Here is a 21446-nt window from a genome sequence, read left to right on the forward strand (position 1 = left end):
AAAGGTCATGGACAAGTCGAATGCTGGATCACAGCAGGCACCAACAAAGCAGATTCAATGAAATAAGAGTGGAACAGGATTTTTAAAAAGAGGTGGAAATTCTCCACTAGGGAGCCCTCCAACAAGAATGAAGAGGCGCTTGAACTGGTGTAAGAGGAGGAAAAACTCGCAGATCAGACAGGGATTCCAAAGAATAATCTCCTAGGAAAGGAAATAGAAATTCTAGAAAAGGAAACAATGGACATGTGGAAGGAAACCTGCACTCTGAACTCCACTATAGAGGAATGCTACTGGCAGCAAAAACAGTGGGTACTTTGGTTGCAGGGAGACAGAAACAACAGTAGTTTCCCAGAACATCGGTTGCCAAAAGGAATTGGAAGAGGAAACCAAAAAAGAATGCGGCAATGTGACACAATTCATAGAATAAGTAAAAGAAGAGATAGTTGCATATTATGATGTAACCCTAAATAGAGGAAATGAAAAACACAAAGTACAAAGAGATAGCATCTTGGAGAATATTCCAGCATTAATCAAAGATAAAGAGAATACGTGACTTTACAAAGAAATCATGAAGCAAGAGATCGGGAGAGCCACATTCCAGCTCCATCCTGACAAAGCTCCTGGGTTAGATGGTTTCTCGGTTTGTTCCTTTCAAAGATACAGGACTGCAGAGGAATCGATGAAGAGAATTGCTATGCTTGGTCCCTTGAATCACAACTTTCCTCTCATCCACAAGGGAAAAGATGCTCAAAGCATGGAGTTCAAACCGATGGGCCAGTGCACAACTGTCTACAAAATTATCACAAAGATAATAGCTAATAGGCAGAAAGGGGAGTTCAAGAACATCATATCGAAGGAACAAAGTGGCTTCTCTCCTCGGAGATCAATTGTGGATGGCATAACTGTTGAGCATGAAGCAAACCACCCAACAAGGAAGGCCAGGGCAACAAGTCTGGTAATCAACCCTGATATCCTGAAGGCTTATGATCTGATTGATAGGCAGTTTGTAGCAAGAGTCCTAAAACAATTTGGCTTCAATAGCAAGTGGATAGAGTGGATCGGTAGTTGCATTAATACACCAAAATTTCCTGTTCTTATGAATGGTGCCTGAAAAGAATTTTTTGCCTCCTCAAGAAAAATAAGATAGGGTGATCATTTATCACCCTTTCTCTTCACCATTATGGCTGAGGCATTAGGGAGTATTGGACATCTCAGAGCTGGAGGGCAATGGAAAAGGATGGATGTCACTCCAAGCCCAACCCATGTGACACATTGACAATTTGATGAGGACACCATGCTCTTCAGTGATCCCAGTACATCTCAAGCAAAAGTCATTTGCTCCCTATTGCACAACTACCGCAAGGATTTGGGCCAAAGCATCAATTGGATAAAATCAAAGACATTCTTCCTCAACAGTCGTCCTAGATTATAGAGAGAAATAGAGAGAGTCTTAGATCTAAATGTGGCAAATTTCCCAGGAAGATTTTTTGGGGATGCCACTCTTTGCGAGAATTAATAAAAATAGTGATTCATAGAATTTGAACAATAGCTGCAAGAGTAAAATGGAATGTGGAAGGGAAAAAGCATAGGATGGCCGGCTGGGCTGTTTGGGCCCCGGACCAGCTACAACTTGAACTGGTTTGTGGTAGTGGTTGGGTCTGCCTATGGGTCTAGACAAGGTCTGTTCAACACATGAGCTTGGGCCATTTGGACTTGAGCAGACTAGGACAAAAAATGGTGAACTGACATTAAACCTGTCGCAAACTAGGACCCATGGATGGCAGCCAACCCAAAAAAAGTGGATTTGAAAGGCTTGTGTTGACTTCTAATTCTCATTTGTGGTATGCAAATAGATTATTTTGTATTAAGCTAAAGCAAATAGTTGGTTGAGCAAGAGTTTGGGTGTCCAAGTTATAACGCATAATGCACAAGATTGTAGAGCTGTTGGTTTTTTGGTTGAGGAACAATATCAGCATATCTTGTGGACACCTTGTGCCATCCATTCACTTGATCTTATGCTATAAAAGATTGGGAACAAAATTGGGTGGATCAAAGAGTGTATGAAGAGGCTAAGGACAACTAGATGTTTGTCACAAACCACCACATGACTCAAGGAATATTCTCACATTTGAAGCTATGGAAGGTCAATGAACTTGAACTCAAGTTAGCAATTTAATTTAAAAAATAAATTAGATTTTTGTAATTTCTGATTTTCATAAATTGATTGAGTAATGTATATTAATTCTTAAAGTATGTATCTATTAGTTTTTTTTTTTTTTTTTTCATCTAATTATGTTATGAGTTGTTGAGACCCAATTTGCATCAAATTTAATCATCTTGAGGTAAATATGGCATGTGAAAGTTGCACTTTGCAATATGGCAATCAGAAATTATTGATCTATAAGGAGGCAAAGTAACACCGAGAAGGCGAGCAAAATAAAGCAAAATGTATTGGATGACTCATGGTGGGGTCATGTAGATCATCGCATTAAATTCTCCAAAGCCCATTATGAGCAGGCTTCAGTACACTGACATGGATAGGCCTTGTCTTGAAGACATCAATGATGACATAGACTCAATACTTGAAAATATCAAGAAAATTGTAAATGGAAAAGAGCAAGATCTGGAGGAGTCCGCCTTCAAACAATGGCAATTAATTGTTGTAGTATGATGGAACAAAATGGCCATTCCTCTACATTTGTTTGCCTATGCATTGATGCCCAAGTATTATTGCACCCAATATATAGATCTACTAGGAAGGCTGACACCATGTAGAGATTTAGAAGTGTCTCCTGGGTACAAGGCAGCATTTGAAAGACTTTGTCTTGATAATGAAATGCAAGATTTGATTACGGATGGGTTCATAGAGTTTGTCAATGCAAGAGGTCTAAGTAATGATGCTCTTTGTCATTGGTTTAGGAAGGATGCTCATAATGGGTGGTACCTCCATGGCCAAAGGTTCCAAATGATGCAACCCCTTACAATCAAGAAAATGTCACAAGTTTTATTTTAAAAAATTAGTTTATCTTCATGAATTGCTAGTGTTTTTTAAATATAAGGGTAATTTTATTTTAATTGTTTACTCTATCTTGTCTTCATAGGTTGCTAGTTCATCTCCACCAAAAAAAAAATTGGAGCACACATTATTTCATCCATTCAATAAAGCGCAATAGTTTGCTATCAAAAAGAGTGGAAAACTTGGTATTTGTGCATTACAACTTGCGCCCTGTCTCACACAAGAATAAAGAATACAATGAAGGAGGTATGAAGTGGTGGAGTATAAATCTAGAGCTTGTGGACTTGGATGTTTCCACTTCTCCGTTTGCACTTGATGAATTTGAAAATTTTGACAACAATGCTATTATTGGTTCAGCTGATCCCACTGGCCTTAACTCTGTTTGCAAGTCAACTAATGCCAATGAAGAAGAAGATGATGACTATGAAGAAGAAGAATATAAAAGAATTGTTAATCCATTAGTTGAACTTGAAACGATGACACTTGAACTTGATGTTATGATTTATCACTTGACATTTTAATGTTTTGAATCTTCAATGTTGAACTTGAAGGATATGATGTTGAAGGTTGTAGCTGTGATAGAGACCTTTAGCTTTGATTTTGCTATTGAGAAAATGCCTCTATCTTGTGCCAACAGCTGGACAAGATATTTATGATAATATTATATGAAAAGACTTGTGTCATGTGAAGAGTCGTGCATTTGGATATATGAACAGACTTGTTTTTTAAAATTGAAGAGACCTTCGATTGTGATATGAAGAATCTTTCAATCTTATAAACATATGTGATAGCTTTGTGTGTTAATGCATGGTATCAAGTGGAAAGCATTGTGTTTGAACATTTATTGTCAATAAAAGAGATATTTTCTGGTGTGGTTGTGTTTTTCCCTTCAAGCTGAAGGGTTTTCCCAGGATTAATGTCAATTTCTTGTATCTTTTGTTCCTATTTTGTTCTTCTTTATTGTTGTTTATCATTATTTATGGGCATAACATTAACATGGTAGCAAAGCCAGGTTGATATCAGCAAAGAGGGAGTTAAACTCTAATGTTTGTCGTGATGGATCTATTGCTCGTTCCTTGAGTTTTTGGTTGTCTCCTTCAATTTTTGGTCTTCATTAGATGTTTATGTTTTTGTTGCTATTTTATTTTATGATTGCTCGTGTGATGTTCAAGCTATGGTCATGATCGTATCTATTAATTTTAGCTCATATATTATTTTCTTACCCATTCATATTGATATGCAATAGTGATGATGTGCCTTTAGTGCCAGATATACAATTGTTTATTTCATATGTTGTTTCTTTATTATCAGGAGTCACCCTTAATAAGGCATTGATCTTTTAATATGGGCGATGCTTCTCATTTCTTTGCCTTTATGAAAGTTTCTCGAGGGCAAAGTCTTTTCATATGCCATGTTTCCTCCTCTTGGATGTCGCGTTTATTCATTTTCTCAACAACGATTAGAGTTCAATATACATTCTTTAAAAATGGTGTATGCAACATTGTGGTTATTATCTTTCTGTGTGAACCAGGCGATATATTTAGTTTTGCGAATGCATATTGCATCATGGAATACTAACCAGGCAAAGAAGCCACGACTGCAAGAATACAACGTAAACACAGGGAATGCGGATCGATGGTGTTCGACACGCTCATTAAAATAAACAAAGACATGGGTCCCTTTTTGACCTTTCAGCGCTCCTACGGGGAGAGGATTTGTGGGTCCTATGCTACGAACATCAATGGGTGCAATAGTCTATTATGGTAAAATAATGAATGTGTTATTAAATAGAGATCATAAATGATCTATATATACAAGTATATACAAGAATGTTTCTATAACAAAAAAAGACTAAAATAGAGACATTCTAAAGAAAGAACGAGAAAGTTTCCATAATGAATAGGGAGAGAGAATGGAAACATAGAAGAAGAGTGACCATTAGAAATAAAAGTAATCTATGGAAGGGAGAGAAACAAAATGCATTAGACTAAAAATCTCTCTAATTTTGTTTCTCTCTCTTCTGTAGATTTACTTCTATTTCTAATGGTCACTCTTCTTCTATGTTTCTATTTTCTCTCTCTATTCATTATGGAAACTTTCTCTTTCTCTCTTGAGAATGTCTCTTTTTGCCTCTCTTTGTTTGTTATTGAAACATTCTGTGTATACTTGTATATATAGATCATTTATGATCTTTGTTTAATAACATATTCATTATTTTACCATAATATGCTATCAGAGCTTTTTTTTCCAAAAATAATAATTTCATTATTGAAATTTCCTAAGTTATTTTTTGAACTAGGTTTTGAAAATCTTTAATTTCTACTTGAAATTTTTCGACTCCAAGATTTTTGAAAATCTTTGCCTAGGTATGTTCATTTGGTTTTTTTACTTTCTTTTTGCAGGAATTTTTTTTCTCAAACCCAAGTAGGGTTTCTCAGCGGCATTTATTTTGGAAGGGAATTCGCTCTTTACTTAGCACAGTTTTTTTCTTTTGGGCGTTATTACTCTAAGCGTTTTTCTATTATTTCTACAAATTTGTGGCTTTCTGGGCATTTCTCTTATACAACAATTGTCATTTTTGTTTTCGTCTAGGGCATTTTAAACTAATTCACAACAAAGGCTTGCATTTTGCCACCATTTTTATAGTCACATCTGTCTTTTTTTTGGGTTTTTTCAAAAACAGCTATGGTTTCTTTAGAAACTATCTTTTTTTGTGTCATTTTAAAAAACTTTTTACAAATTCTTGATGGATTTTTGCAAATCTCAACTAGAGTGGTCTTCATTTTTTTTTGGGTGCATCATTTTCTACCTCAATTTTCAAGCCTACAAATCCAGAATCTACTTGTAGTTTCATTCTGATTTTCCGGGCTCTCTTTTGGGTGTCTTTTCATTTTTTCTAGATCTTTCATCAATCTACCTCGAAGTTAGTTCTAGTCCCTTTAACAGATATTCACATTTTTTTGCATTAAAAATGTGTCATGGCTTCTCTCACCAATCTTCTCTTAGAAAGCAGACAATGATTCAACAGAAAGAACTACAACACTTGGAAGCAAAGAATGATGATGATCTTCGAGTATAGTCGATGCTACTCAAGAGAAGTTTGATATACATAATCGAGAAGCGGTTATCCTTATTAACATTTTGGTTATTGATGATCAGCTACCTTAAGTGTTGTCTGGCAAGACAACTAGAGAGATCTGAAAAACATTGAAGGATCTCCACAAGACATCAGATAAAAGCAAAGCCTTCTTTCTGAAGAATCAACTATTCTCTATTATTATGTATGAGCACATGTCCTTACAGGAACATCTTCTAAAGATTAAGGACATTAGAGATCAGCTTAAGGTTGTTGGTTGTATAATGGAGGAAGAGGATATGGCGAACATTACTTTGAAACATCTACCACCATCCTATGAGCACTTTATTGAGATGCTAAACATTACTGCAACTAATGTTGACCACAAATTTCTATATTTGTGCACCAAACTTCTACAACAAAACTGTTGGAAACAATTGTTTGGCAGCAATGCTCCATCCTCCTCTGAACAAGCATTTTCAACCCAATCCTATCACAAGGATAAAGGCCCATCTCAGTCATCTGCTCAGACTCTGAATATGTCCAAGAAGAAGAAAATCCGGTACTTCTATTGCCACAAATTTGATCATTTGATCCAAGAATGCAAGACTCACATTGCATCGTTGATCAGCCCGAGTACTCTTTTCACTCTTTTTGAGGATTCTCCTACAAGTTTTTTGTTTTTAAGTTAGATTGACCATTAATGTAGGGTATTAGAGTAAAATCTCTCTAATTTACCCTCACCTGCCTCGCCAAGATCAACATTGTCGTTGCCACCGCTACTAACATTATGTCGTTGAAGCACATGTTCATGATGAAGTACCTCATTGTAGACATGACAAATTTTTATAATCAGTACAAGAGTATCAAGCCCTAGCTCAAGCAAACAACTTTGCCTCCAACTAAGCTTGATGGGAAACGAAAGGAGAACCTGCAAAATAAGAAGGATAAGGCCAAGCCCGATGGCATGTATAGTGCACTCTTTGGGCCTGTTGCAACACTTCCTGTCCTAGTTACTAGTGGAACCACGAAAGTACCTCGGCCCTAGTGTGCTTGTCCGTGATAACAAGAGTTTCTATTGATACTTAAAAGAGAAGAAACCTTTCTCTGAATTTGTGGGGGTGTTTGAAAATGGTCGGATGTGTTGGCTTGCATTTATTATTGAGATTATTGTGTATTCAACCATATTGTATGCATGATGAGATTTTCCTCAAGGAAGATTAAACTACAAGGAGATAAGTATTCCATGACTATGAATTTTTTTATATAAAAATCGTATATGGTTTTTCATTGATCTCTATGATAGATTGACTTTATGAGTTACTATTAATCTCTCATGGTTATAGGACGCAATAGGATAATTGGAGATTATGTACACTGCATGAGGGTGGTGCTTGTACTCATGGGACTGAATAGTTGATACATATCTTCATTTAAAGAGGAAGATTATATACAGGAAATGATATTAAGAGTTAGGCTATTCTGCTTCAGAGGAAGGTTACGTGATAGAGGGAGATGTCTATTTCTTTGCAAGCTTATTTGGTCAAACTGAAATCAGTTATCTTATTGCAATAATCAATGTTGTCTATGCTAGGAGGGAGTCTCTATTAGGAGAGAATCTCAGCCATTCTTATACATGTTGTTAATGAGTTCTTTGCAAGAGAAGTTTGAGGTAAAATCCCTTATTAATGATTTCTTCTTTGTGAGAGAAGTTTGAGGTGAAATCCCTTGTTCCACCCTCTCCAATGAAGCATGGTGCTAATACATGCTTCTTAGGGAGAAGTCTAGGGTGAAAGCCCTAGTTCCATCATCTACAAATAGGTACGGTGGATCCCCCCTTCGTGATGAGACATGGTGGAAATGCACTCTTCACAAGGAGGAGTCTGAGGTGAAAGTCGTCGTTCCACCTATTGGTTCCCAAAACCACAGATTGGAAATTCATGAGCTTTGCCAATTCTCTAATAGGATCGCTCAATTAGTTCTAGCCAACGAACGGAAATGACTTCAATTCCCCTGCACTTTAGGCTTCACTAGACCTAGGCAAGTAGACCTTTACCTCAAATCATGATCACCTGATTTGAGGCTTTTCTATAGCGACTTTAAGCTTGTGAGTTCTTAGTTGGCAAAATCTTTTAAACTCATTCAAAATAAAATTATATGAGTGCTTTAATATTTGTTTGTGAAATGAATGTTATTTGAATGAAAGGAATAATGATTATGAATTATGGATATGATGGAATATTGAACTACAAGACTTTAGACGTCACCCATTTTTACAAAATAAATTGCAAATCAGTCCCTTATCCAATCTTTGGGCAAATGGAGTCAAACTTCCCCAGACCCTTATATACAACCCTAAGAGGTAGTACTTATACCATTTAATACTTTATAGACTGAAGCTTCAATTGGCAACACAAACCTTAGTCTAATGGAATTCAATTTTTTTAGAAAATAAATTAGACAAAATTAGCATAGACAATGTTTTCATAAGTAAATTTTGATAATCAAAGACTTGTATTTAAATTGAATTCTTCGTTGATAACAGTAATTGATTTAAAATCAATATCACTAGAGATAAATCCAAATGAAATGTTTTGAAGTTCAATTTTCAAGACAAATAAGAACATGGCTCTTGTATTAAATTTGTAAAAATGAGTACAAATGGTCTTTACTTATTTATAATAATCAACATATTCAAATTGCAAATAATATTTTATTCCTCCACTTTCTTTGACATCTCCTTCATTGCTCCTTTTATAATATATTTTCTTCCTCATTTGTGTCTTGTTTCTTCTTTGACAAAAGATATCTCTATGTATGTCCCTCCTCCTTGAAGATGTGACTTCTTAAAAGAAAGGTGATGTCTCTTTAGGAATAAATTATACCTCTTGATTCTAATCGCACCAATTTGTTTAACACCACTTTTGGATTAGTTTTAGCACACTACACAAATTGTTTCCAAGACTTATGATTATTCATATCAGACCTTTTCATTTTAATTGGTTCCACCTTTTGTTTTTATCATCTTGAGTATCGTCACTGATATCTTTTAATTATTGATGGCAACTTCAATATTCATTGTATCCCTGGTGCCTATATATTTTCCTCGAGCATGTCATGGACTTTGATATATCTCTAATGTATGTATCCTTTAGTATTCATGTACATCTGTTTTGATGGTGTTGGTCATGTTCGAACTTCAATAATCTTGTTCAATATGAATTGTGTAGTTGTGTTGTGGCCTTCTCCTTGAAAACCTCTGAATGCAGTGATTCTTGATGATGTGTTTACGACTATCGTTCAAAACGGCATCAATCTATGAAATAATTGCTTGACATTTTTGCGTGAGCAATTAACATAGTGAGTTCTTGAGGATCAATTTATTACCAATATGTGACATCTCTGCTTTGTTTGATACTTCAATGGTTTGGACGAAAATCAAGTTTCTGCACAGATGAAGCACAAAGGTCACATGGGTATCATTCTTTTGTAATTGTTGTTTCTATTCATCCATCTTTTTTGGTTGGCTACACATTATTGATTTTGAAAACTTATTCGAATAATTACATCAAAATTTGCTCTTTTTGCAGGTACATCCCTTTGTCTTCCTTTGTTTGAACACATATCTGTTGATCCCATGAGAACAATATAGTCATCACAATTGATCCCGTTAATCCAATATTATTTTGATTTGTTGGATTATTGATACCCTAATAATCTTGTTTGTAGTTGTTTCTCAAATCTTCTCCATTAATAGAAAGCCTAGGTCTTTAGGCCCTCCAATGCTCAGGTTCAACAAGTTTATACCAATTGTATTTTCATGGTTAGAAGCATCCAAAGACCAAGATGTATATAAAACTCTTGCCACAAAAGTATCATGTCTAGGATTATCATTTAAGCCATTCTTATTTGCAATTCCTCCCAAAATGAAAATGGAGACTCTGAAAGTAAGGCTCCATCACCACCCTCTGCGAGTAGGTACAGTGGATCCACCCTCTCAATGAGGCATAGTGGAAATACATTCTTCTCAAGGAGAAGTCTGAGGTGAAAGCCCCCATTCTACCCTCAATGAGTAGGCATGGTGGAAGTCATGTGCGTGACTCCATAACTTTAATTTTATGTGCTTATGAAGTAATTATGGTGAATTATGTTATGATCTGATAACATGTTTCACTGAGAATCTATGTGATGAGAATTTATCATTGACATCTTTGGTTGCAGCTATGTGTGATTGTCATACTAAAGATCTCTCTCTAAGAGGGAGTGTTGAAGATTGTAGTAGCAATAAAGTTCTTCATCTCTAATTTTGCTATTGAGAAAATACCTTTATATTGTGTCAACAATTGGAGAAGATATTTATGATAATATTTAAGGTAATATTATATGAAAAGGCATGTGACATGGAAACAGTCATGCATTTGGAAATATGAAGAGACTTAATTTTGGAAATTGAAGAGACCTTCAGTTGTGATATGAAGATTCTCTCAATTCTATATAGACATGATTGCTTTATGTGTTAATGTATGGTACCAAGTGGAAAGCATTGTACCTGAATATTTATTGTCAATAAAAGAGAGACTTTTGTGGTGTGGTTGCATTTTTTCCTTCAAGTTGAACAGTTTTCTCAGGTTAAATATATGTGTCTTTTGTTCCTATTTTGTTCTTCTTTATTGTTGTTTATCATTATTTTTGGGCATAACAATATTAACATATGATGTTATGATTACAAGTTTATGGTGTTTTTTTCAAAATGTTTTTATGATACTCATGCTAGGCATCATAAATACATATATATATGCATGCTTTTGTACTAACAAACCCAAACTAACCCAAAACTTTTTTCAAATTATTTTCCATTTTGGCAAATAGGTCCTTTGAACACAAACTTGAACCCAAACCCAAACCAACATCCTAGGAAAAAGGCACACTTCAGCAGTTAGAATCATGATGTTAGAATCAGTGCTATCTACAATATTTGTTTATTTTAAAACTTGCATTAATATCCCAAAGGAGGTGGACAAAATAATATTTCATCTTGGAAATGGTGCTTGAGAACAGTTTTTTGGATTGGAACAAAAGACCATCAAAAAGTTCCCACTCATTAATTGGGACAAGATATGCATACTGCAAGAAGCCCAAGGAAGGAATTGGACAAATTGAGCATCATGAATTTAGCAATGGGTGCTAAGTTAGTTTGGAATTTATACACCAAAGAAGAACAAGATTGGGTATGTATTCTCATAAGGGAATTTTTAAATTTGGATGAGCCCATTTCCATCCTAACTAGTAGAAACTTGTCGCAAGCTTTGCAATATGGAACAATATTCTGAAGTGCTGAGATATAATAAAAAAGCACATAACATGGGAAATTGGAAATGGAAGAAGCACTTCCTTTTGGTCAAATTTGTGGGAAAGCGTGATCCGCTAAAAAACAACCCAAATCTAGATGGTGTAAGAATGGATACCACTAGAGTTTGGTGAATCAAACAATTTTGGGGAACAAATTATTGAAAGTGAATTCTTGTGGTGGAGCTAGCGCTCCTTTAAACATTTGAGTAATCCTAAAGAGTAAAAAGATGCCTTCTCGGAAATTCTAAACAACAAAAGTTTTTCCCCTTCCAACAAAGCAAGATATTATAAGGTAGTGTAGTTTGGCTTCAGGGGAGTATAAGGTGAAAGTGGAAATAAAGTGCAAGGGGTGGTCAAGGCTAAACAAAATTGGCAAACAAATCACCATGGGGCAAATATTGTTTTCCTATGGCAGGGTTCTTAGCATGGAAGGCCACTCAATAAAGAATGTTGACCTAGGACAGACTCAAGAAATGGGAATTCATGGACCAACAAGACGCAATTTGTGCAAATCAAAGAAGACAGTAAACTACTTATTACTGACTTGCCTATATGTAGAGGTTTGCTGGAAACATTTAATGGCAAAGTTGAACATCTAGAGTCTACTTCCAAAGGAACTTGACACGTGTTATGGTATATGGCCCAAGAAGGCTATAAAAGGACAATTTGAGTGTAAATGGCAAATCCTCCCCTTCATTATAGTTGAGAATTATGAAAGGAGTACAACCGACAAAATTTCCAAGATAAACCTATGGCCCATGAAAATCTAATCAAGAAAATTGAGAGTTACCTGCTTGAACTTGTTAATAATGTTGCTTGGAATATGTCATTGTGAGAAAATGTATGTACAAATTGGGATGATGACATGCCAAATTTCTTTTATGGTCTCAAAGTGCTCCCTGTTAATCAAACTAAGAAGGCTGATCTTCCCAACAACCCTCGGGATTGTGTTGACTTGGATTACTCTAGAAGTTGGATGGAACAAAATAATTTTTGTTGGGGCTTAGGCTCTAGTAGGGCTTGGAGAAATTTGAAGGTTTTGAGAAATTCAAGATATTTAAGAGAGTTGAGAATGAATATGGTTTGAAGATTAAATGCTTGAGATTTGATAGAGAAGGAGAATTAACTTCAAATGAATTTTACAACTTCTGTGACGATAATGTTATAAAGGGACAACTTTTAACCCCTAAAACTCTGCAGCTGAATCGGGTAATAAAAAGAAGAAATAGATCACTAATAGAGGTAGCTAGAGCAATGATGTTTGAGAACAATGTAGCACATATATTTTGGAGAGAAGCAGTGAACACAACAATATACACTATGAACAAAGTACAGATCAAACAAGGTACTGGTAAGACACCCTATGAACTTTGGTTTGGACATACACCTACTTTGAAATACTTTAGAATATTTGGAAGTAAATGCCATATCAAGAGGGAGGATGATATTGAGAAGTTTGATTCTAGAAGCGATGAAGGAATGTTTCTTATTCATTGAAAAGAAAAGCATGTAGATGTTTTACAGAGAGATTGAAGACTATTGTTGAAAGTGCTAAAGTTAGAGTTGATGAAAGATTTAGAATTCAAGGATACTCGATTATAATTTTGATGAAAAAACTAATGATAAGACTAACAATTAGAGTGTTGGGCAGAAACTATTTTATGAAACTGACATTGATTTTTAGACTGAATTACAAGGAGAAGTGCAGAGAGAAGAACCTAAATCTGAACCTAGTGTAGATATCACAATTGAGCAACAACTAACAGACATGCGGCAATGAATCGCCCTATTGAAAAGATTATTGGAAGTGTGAACAAAGGAGTTATGACAAGAAACAAGGTTAGTGAAGAATAGTGTTTAATTTCTCAAGTTCATTCTAAGAATGCCGATAAACCTTGTTAAGATGACATTGGATAAAAGCCATGAAAAGGAATTGGAGTAGATTGAAAAAAACAAGACTTGGGAATTGATTCCTAGACCTAAAGATAAGAATGTTATCGGAACTAAATGGGTATTTAGAAACAAGATGAATGAACAAGGTGAAGTTGTGAGAAACAAAGCAAGACTAGTTTGTAAAGGATATTCTCAGCAAGAAGCGATTGATTTTGAGGACTCCTCTAATAGGTAATACCAATAATCACCTAATCGTCTCCCAATACCAATAATCTCAACCCCCATTGGCATTGATGGGAATACATTTGAGATTACCGAGATTGAACTCCCACTAAGTTCATACTCGCTAGTCTATTTTTTCTTCATTTTCTTTATGACCTTTAAATTTATCCTCTAATCTCAGATTCTCCCAAATCCGATCTTGATGCTAACCTTTGAATCTTGATTTTCTATTCTTTGCTTTCTCTTCACATCCTATGTGTTATCTTTGTTATTATCCTCCCCCTTTGACAACAATGTCAAAGGTGCAATCTTTAACAATATATAACCATTAATTTACAATCTATTAAAGATAAACTTGTAAGTATCCTTTGCTGACTCTAGTGATGTCTCCCATATCTTCTTCAAGTTAATTAAGGCAATAACTTATTTCTGCATATTAGTGGCTATCTTATCCAATCTATCAATTGAATCTGCACTTGGTATACCAATGCTTCCTTATTTGTCTTTAAGTTCCTCTGCGTAGCCTCCAAGGTAGGGGATAGATGTGCCTAAAGTTCAAGTATATTCATTATTCTATTATCTTTCTCTACCTATAGCTGTCTCATTTTGGTTAAGATCTTCTTCACTTCTTCATTAAATATAGTAATTGGACTTGATATTGGATCAATTTGACTACTTAAGTTCTCCAATTCCTTTTGTGCCTCATCTTTCTATTGCTCCAAATCCATCATGGAGTCTGAGAAATTCAATATGTTTGTAAATTTGTTTCTAGTGTGTGTCAATGTTAATTTAATGTCCTTCACTATCAAGATTGTCTAATGATATTTTTGTAAACTATAGAGATTTCTTAAGACGCGTGAAGCTCAAGGAGAAAAAATAATTAATTGAATTCAATTCTTGAGCTAGGATTCCTCCATATGCTTGCAATTAATGTGTACCGTGAGATGAATTCTCTTTGACATGTTTTTTCAAATAATTGAACTATTTTTCCTACGATTCCACATTTTACATGTTTATTTTGCATTGAACCTATAACTAACATCTAACAAATATATCTCAAATTTTGTATGCTCTAATGCTTTGAATCACTCATCCTACGAGTCGGCCTCTAAGGGATCAATTTTCTTCCGAAAGGTGCAACAATCGCACATCATTGGCAATTAATAAAATCTAATAAGGAGTAGGATTATCATTGGAGACTAATCATCGGTCAGCCAATAATGAACAATTAAGGATGAATCACCATGAGACACTCAATTCATGAAAAAGGCACTCACCTCTACAATGAGTCACCAATTGGAAATGCGCTTAGGGGATGTGGAATATGTAAAGAACAACATGTGGCGCACCTTGATCGTATTGATAAGACAAATAGGAGATTGGTATTGCCAAAGGCATTTAATTTCCCCACAAGATGACGGTGAAACTAATATGATATAGCTTTATCGCAAGTTGGCCAACATACCCTATATGCTCAATCTTAAGTAATTGTCATGTCTACAACTCATATCTAGGAGTTATTTGTGGTTGATGATGAGGAATCATCTAATCACAACACCACTGCATGACAGGCACCTCTACAAAGAATTGTCATCTTTTATCATGTGTGAGTTTCAAATTGAGAACTTTAATTCCAAGTCCCTGTACAAATTTGAGGAGATTTGAATTGAATACCAAAGCAAGTGGCCGAGTGTCATGAAGTGGTCATTTATGGCTCAATTAACAATGGCCTAGCAACCTTTAGTAGTTCATAAAAATTCTATAGTTAGCAAGGATAAAAATGGATGCACCCATTAGATTGATCTCTAACAAGCAACAAATGTCTTATTAAGGTGAGGTCTCAATGAAGACACTCAAAGCCATAATCTTCTCATGGTTTGGTTATTCATGTGGCAAAGGCCATCTTAGGGGAGGAATTTCCCAATGCATGCCATAAGCATCATGTTAATATCAAAATCTTCACCACGTTCTTGTTGATAGTGCTGAAAATAGGGGCATCAAAAGGGGTGAAGCTCTTATGCTTAAAGGTTTTCCAAAGCTCATTTCTTGGTTAAATGGAGATTATCTTGGAGGAAGTGGATGATGAGATGAGAGCTCCTCTCCAGCAGCATTACTTTGTAGTACCCTTGTGGGAAGGAAGTGCTCATTACCTTTGAACCGAAGGTTTTTGAAAGTTGTAAGCCAATTATTGAAGTAATATTATTTTTCCTAAAAAACTGTAGGGGATCATGTTGAATGAAAGAGGTGATTGGATGAAAAATTACTTGAAGGCAAAAGGACTAGATAGAAATGTGTAATATCCCTTGGCCAAACTGACTGAATTTAGATCAAGGAATATTGTCAAACACTTGTATGTTGCTTCTCCAAGCTAAGAAATTTTGAATGATATTACAATGCCTCTTACAATGAACTAATATGCAAGTGCAATTCTTTTGGTATTTTCAATGCATATACATGGAAACTAGATATGAAATCCATACCTACAGCCAACTGACATTTTGACATACAACTATTATGCTGATCACATATGCTATTAGATGGACATTTCGTCAAATCAATGGTATGCAACATGTATCTCCTTTATTGAATTCATTCTCATGGGCTTACAATAATAACTACAGTAATGCCGAAATCTGATTCTGAAATATCACAGCAAAATCATATGCTTAGAAATTACAATGATAACTACTAATAGTTGCAAGAGGAACTTGATAATAATGATGCCCAAGAATGGAAATGAATCAAACATAAATACTTTAGCGCGGCATCATGCATGTGTATTGTAGCAGCCAAAATCTATTCTCCAATTTAGGCACAAATAGAACTCCAGAATGAAGCTCTCCTGAATACCAAATTCAGTGGATATTTCACCACCTCAAATGGTTGCAACACTGAAGAGTTGACGTTCTCCAATGGCTGACTGAAATTAGAAACCTTAGTTTCTTCTCCCAAGTTCTTATCAAATGCAATTCATAATAATCAGATGATAACCAATGAAGCTCTCAACTCTATTTATTCTTTTCCTTCACCCTTCTAGAAGGAAATAAAATATTATTTAATTGCTTTCTCTAGAAGCTTTCCCCTTTCCAATAATTAATGCACTCTCTAGAAGCTTCTCCCTTGCAATACAACAATTAATTATGCTTCTAGAAAATTAAATTACTAGAAGCTTCCCCATTTCCAATAATTAATGCACTCTCTAGAAAACTAAATTAATTGAATATAAAGTCACTTTTTAATTTTAATTTATTTAATGACTTTGTAAGAAATTAATTTAATCAATTTCTCCTTATTTCTCCACTTAGCCTGCGGAGAATGTCAAGGCTAAGAACTCCATTGAGATGCTAAAAAGATGAGAGCATTACAGTGCACCCTCCCTGAAATTGCTTATCCTCTAGCAACTTCAAGTCTGGATGCTGAAAAATCTCCTCATTCTCCCATGTCGCATCCTCCACTGGCAAGTCCTTCCATTTCACCAAATACTCCCTTATAGTGCGCCACCTCAAGTTCCTTTCCCTGAAATCAATGATAGCCTATGGCATCAATATCAATTTTCCCTCATCATCTAAAGGGTGGAAGCACTATAGAAGGAACAATATGATGTCCTAGCACCTTCTTGAGGCGTGACACATGAAAAACGTTGTGCACCTTGCTCTCTGCCGGCAAATCTAACTCATAAGCCACCTCTACCACTTTCTTAATAATCCTGAATGGACCGTAGTATGGTAGCTTAAGTTTCTCGGCACCACTCTTCTTGAGAGTGGATTGATGATAAGGCTACAACATAAGATACACCATATCTCCAACCTCAAAAGTCCGCTTTGTCATCTTCTAGTATGCATACTGCTTTTGTTGATTTTGTGCCTTGGTTATATTATCTTTGAGAGTCTTAACAATGTCTTGACTCTCCTATAACAAATCACCCGCACTGGGCACTCTATTGTCACTCAAAAGCAGATCCATTAAACTGGGTGCGTCATACCCATATAGGGCCATAAAGGGTGACATTTGAATAGACATGTGATAAGTGATATTGTAGCAATACTCATAGAGATAAATCCACTTTACCCATGCCTTATGTTGCCCTACTATATAATTTTTGAGATATCCCTCCACCCATTTATTCACTATCTCTATCTGACCATTTGTCTGAGGGTGATAGCTAGTACTCGGAGTGAGCTTTGTCGCGCACAACCTAAATAGCTCTTGCCAAAAATGACTCATAAACCTATTGTCTCTATCACTCACAATACTCCAAGGTAAGCACTCCTTGAAGAACAACTCTGCCACCTGTGTAGCAGTGTATGTAGCAGTGATCAGAAAGAAGTATGCAAGCTTCGTAAGGTGATCAACAACCACATATATGCAGTCCCTGCCTTGGGCTCTAGGCAATCCCATGATGAAGTCCATAAATAAACACTCCCACTTCCTATCAAGAATCGGAAGTGGCTGAAGTAAACCGGCTGGATAGGAGTGTTCCTACTTATTCTACTGGCAGGTTGGACACTCCCTAACATACTAAAGTACCTCTACTTTGAGCCCTTTCTAGGTGAAGCGCTCTCTAATCTGCCGGTATGTCTTGTAGAAACCAGGATGTCTTGCCATAGGTGAATCGTGAAAAGATTTCAGAACCATCCTCCTCACTATTGAGCCTAGAACCAAAAATATTGGCCCTTTGTAAATGATGAACTCATTCACAAGAGTGTATCTGCTGTCCTAAATAGTTCCATCTATGAATCTGGCTGTTCACACATCCTTTGCATATTCTGTAAGGATTAAGTGTCTCTAATCCTTCGATATTTCTGTCAATAAGCTCAAATGGGGCCTACGTGATAAAGCATCAACAACTACATTCTGTGTCCCCTTAAAATATGTAATATCAAAGTTATAGAACTGTAACTTGCTCACCCACTTTTGCTGCCCCAAAAAGTGTTTTAGGCTATTATGGTCAGTTTTAATACAAAATTTGTTACCTACCAAATATTGCCTGGATTTAGCCAAAGCATGCATGATGGCTAACATCTCCTTATCATATATGTTGAAGCTCCGCTCAGGCCCTCTCAATTTCTTGCTCTCATAAGCAATAGGGTGCTTCTCCTGCATAAACACCGCTCCAATGCCCTCTCCGAAAGCATCAAAGTATAGCTCAAAAGGTTTGCTAAAATCTAGTAACGCTAACACTGGACAGGAAGTCATCAACTCCTTAAATTTCTCAAAACACTCCTGTGCCTCAGGAGTCCACAAAGAAAGCTCCCTTTCTCATCAAATCTGTCAAGAGTGATGCATGCCTGGAATATCCATCCACAAACCTCCTGTAGAAACCACATAATCCAAGAAAGCCCCTCAACTGTGTAAGGTTCACCGGTGAAAGCCACTCCACAATGGCACGAATCTTTTCAGGATCCATGTGTACGCCTTCTACACTGATGATGTGACCCAAATACAACTCCTCTGTCACACCCAAATCACATTTCGACTCCTTTGCATACAAAGAGTCTCTACCCAATATATCTAACACCGTGTCAAGGTGAACCAAGTGCTCCTCCCAAGATCTACTGTACACCAAGATATCATCAAAGAAGACAAGTACAAATTTCCTCAACTGAGGATGGAAAACCCTATTCATTATTGCCTGAAAAGTAGTAGGTGCATTAGTTAGCCCAAAAGGCATAACTACGAACTCAAAATGGTCACAATGACATCTAAAGGTTGTCTTCTTGTTATCCTGCTCTCTAACTTTGATCTGGTGATAACCTGATCTCAAATCTATTTTTTGAGAAGCAAGCTCCATGAAGCTCATCTATCAACTCATCAATCCTGGGAATGGGTACCTGTTTTTAATTGTCTTCTTATTAAGCACCCTGCAATCAATGCATATCCTTAATCTCTCATCCTTCTTCTTCACCAACACCACTGAAGAAGCAAAAAGAGACCTAATTTGTCTAATGTGGTCCATAGCAAGTAACTCCTTTATGGTTTTTTCAATTTCATCCTTCAACCTCTTTGAATGCCTATAAGGTGTAATCATGATGGGCTTAGCCACCTCCTCTAACTCAATGATGTGCTCAATACCCCTGTCTAGTGGTCTACCTAGTGGAATGTCACTGGACACCTTAGAGTGTTTAACTCTAAGCTTCTGAATATCAGGAGGATATTCAGTCTTCTGTTGTCCCTCCTGTGATGGCATTAACATGTACTCTGCTACCCACTCTACCTGATCATGTCAAATCAATCTAGCCATCCTCCGAAAAGAGACCATTTTGAAATCAGAATCTGTGTCTTCCCATTCACTTTAAACCTCATCTCCATCTCCTTGAGATTAAGAGTGAACTCACCAATATCATGCAACCAACTCATCTCAAGGACTATATTTGTATCTCCCATAGTCACAACATAGAAATCTGCCTTGAAGGCATAATTATTAACTTCCAGTGGGAGTCCAGTGATCTTACGATCACAATTGAGGACATAGTCATCAACTACCCTCACTCTAATTCCCCCAAACTCCTCTGTTTGTATGCCCCGCCTCTCCACCAACCTAGCATCAGTGAAATTATGAGTGGCACCGGTATCAACCAAAGTTATAACTCTCTGTCCAACGAGTACTCCTCTCATTCGAAATGATCCTTCTTGCTTAATACTAGTGATACGAGCTTCCCTAAGTTGCCCATCTCCTTCCCCATCCTTGAACTCCATTTTAGACAAGTTTTCAGCCTTGACTTCTTTTTTTTTCACCATCTATTTCCTCTATATCAGATTGCTGGTTAGATTATTTGATTCTGATTCCTCATAGCATGCCCACATAACTCTGTTAGCTTTGCCCTTTGGTCTAAGAGGACAGTCATGGTTTGCATCATAGGGTTGCTTACAGTAGAAACGTAATTTTTTCTTCCTTAAATCATTTAATGTTTCGCTGTCAAAAGGTGTTGGAGTTTTATCTTTAGAATCAATCCTCTCTGGTTTTTGATAAAATGGTTTGTTATCCTTACTAGAAGATGCTCCTTTGGACTGAAATTTTCTTATTGGGACTGCATGTTCCATACTTCTTGCCTTTTTCATAGCTTCTTGTAAAGAAATGGGATCAAATGCCTTTATCCAATCTCTCAGTGGTTCAGATAGGCCTTCAATGAAAAGAACTATCAATCTACGCTCTAAAATATTTGGCACCATTACTGCCAACCACTAAAATTGACCAATGAAATACTCCAAGTTGCCTGTTTGTTTCAGCTATGGTAATTCCCAGAAATAAACCTCTAGATCTTTTTTGTCAAATCTTTCAACCAAACTTTCGACAAAGTCCTGGTACTCTATCACCTGATTATGCTGAAGTGTTACCATACCATGGTACCACCAATCATGTGCTACTCCCTCCAAATGCAAAGTGGCGTATTTGTTAGCTTCGATCTTTGTCATTGGCCTTAGTGCCAAAAATGTGTCAAGCTTATGAATCCAAGCTTGGGCTGTTATCTTACCACTCCCATCAAATGTAGGCATAGTACACTTGCCTATAGCCCTCTTCAACTCACTATTTTGACCCATGGGCCTCCTATCCTGTCTGAGTGACCTATAATGTTCTCTCCTCTGATTTACAAAGCATTCAAAGGTCATCCTCTCCCGAACCTATGGTGCCAATAATTCTCATTCATCATTTGCAGCCATAAGGATATCTGCAAATGTCTTATCCTCAACTTCCTCCACTAGTTCCTGTACTAGTTCCTCTCTAACAAAGGTAAGGCGCATGGGGCTATCTGCTGTTCTGGAAAGAGTTCTATGAGCTCTAGGTGATCCCACTGCACTCTTGTTATCCTATTGTTCTTGATTCCATCTGTCCTGTGGGTTCATGCACTCAACCATGGTGGTGAGAGCCTGCAAAGCCTGTTCCATTCGCTC

The 21446-nt window shown here is 36.4% G+C and overlaps 1 protein-coding gene and 1 pseudogene across 2 annotated transcripts in view; one reads left to right on the forward strand and one right to left on the reverse strand.

Annotated features, from left to right (window-relative positions):
- LOC149534189 (Ribosomal protein L4/L1 family) overlaps positions 1-21446 on the reverse strand; it is a 120687-nt gene that overhangs the window by 26194 nt on the left and 73047 nt on the right. The gene's annotated exons all lie outside the window — the stretch shown is intronic.
- On the forward strand, positions 3265-7174 carry LOC149534190 (succinate dehydrogenase [ubiquinone] iron-sulfur subunit 1, mitochondrial pseudogene; annotated as a pseudogene).

The sequence above is a fragment of the Cupressus sempervirens genome, chromosome 10, assembly GCF_028749045.1.
Source record: "Cupressus sempervirens isolate cs-2001-9-10 chromosome 10, ASM2874904v1, whole genome shotgun sequence".
NCBI classification, from domain to species: domain Eukaryota; kingdom Viridiplantae; phylum Streptophyta; class Pinopsida; order Cupressales; family Cupressaceae; genus Cupressus; species Cupressus sempervirens.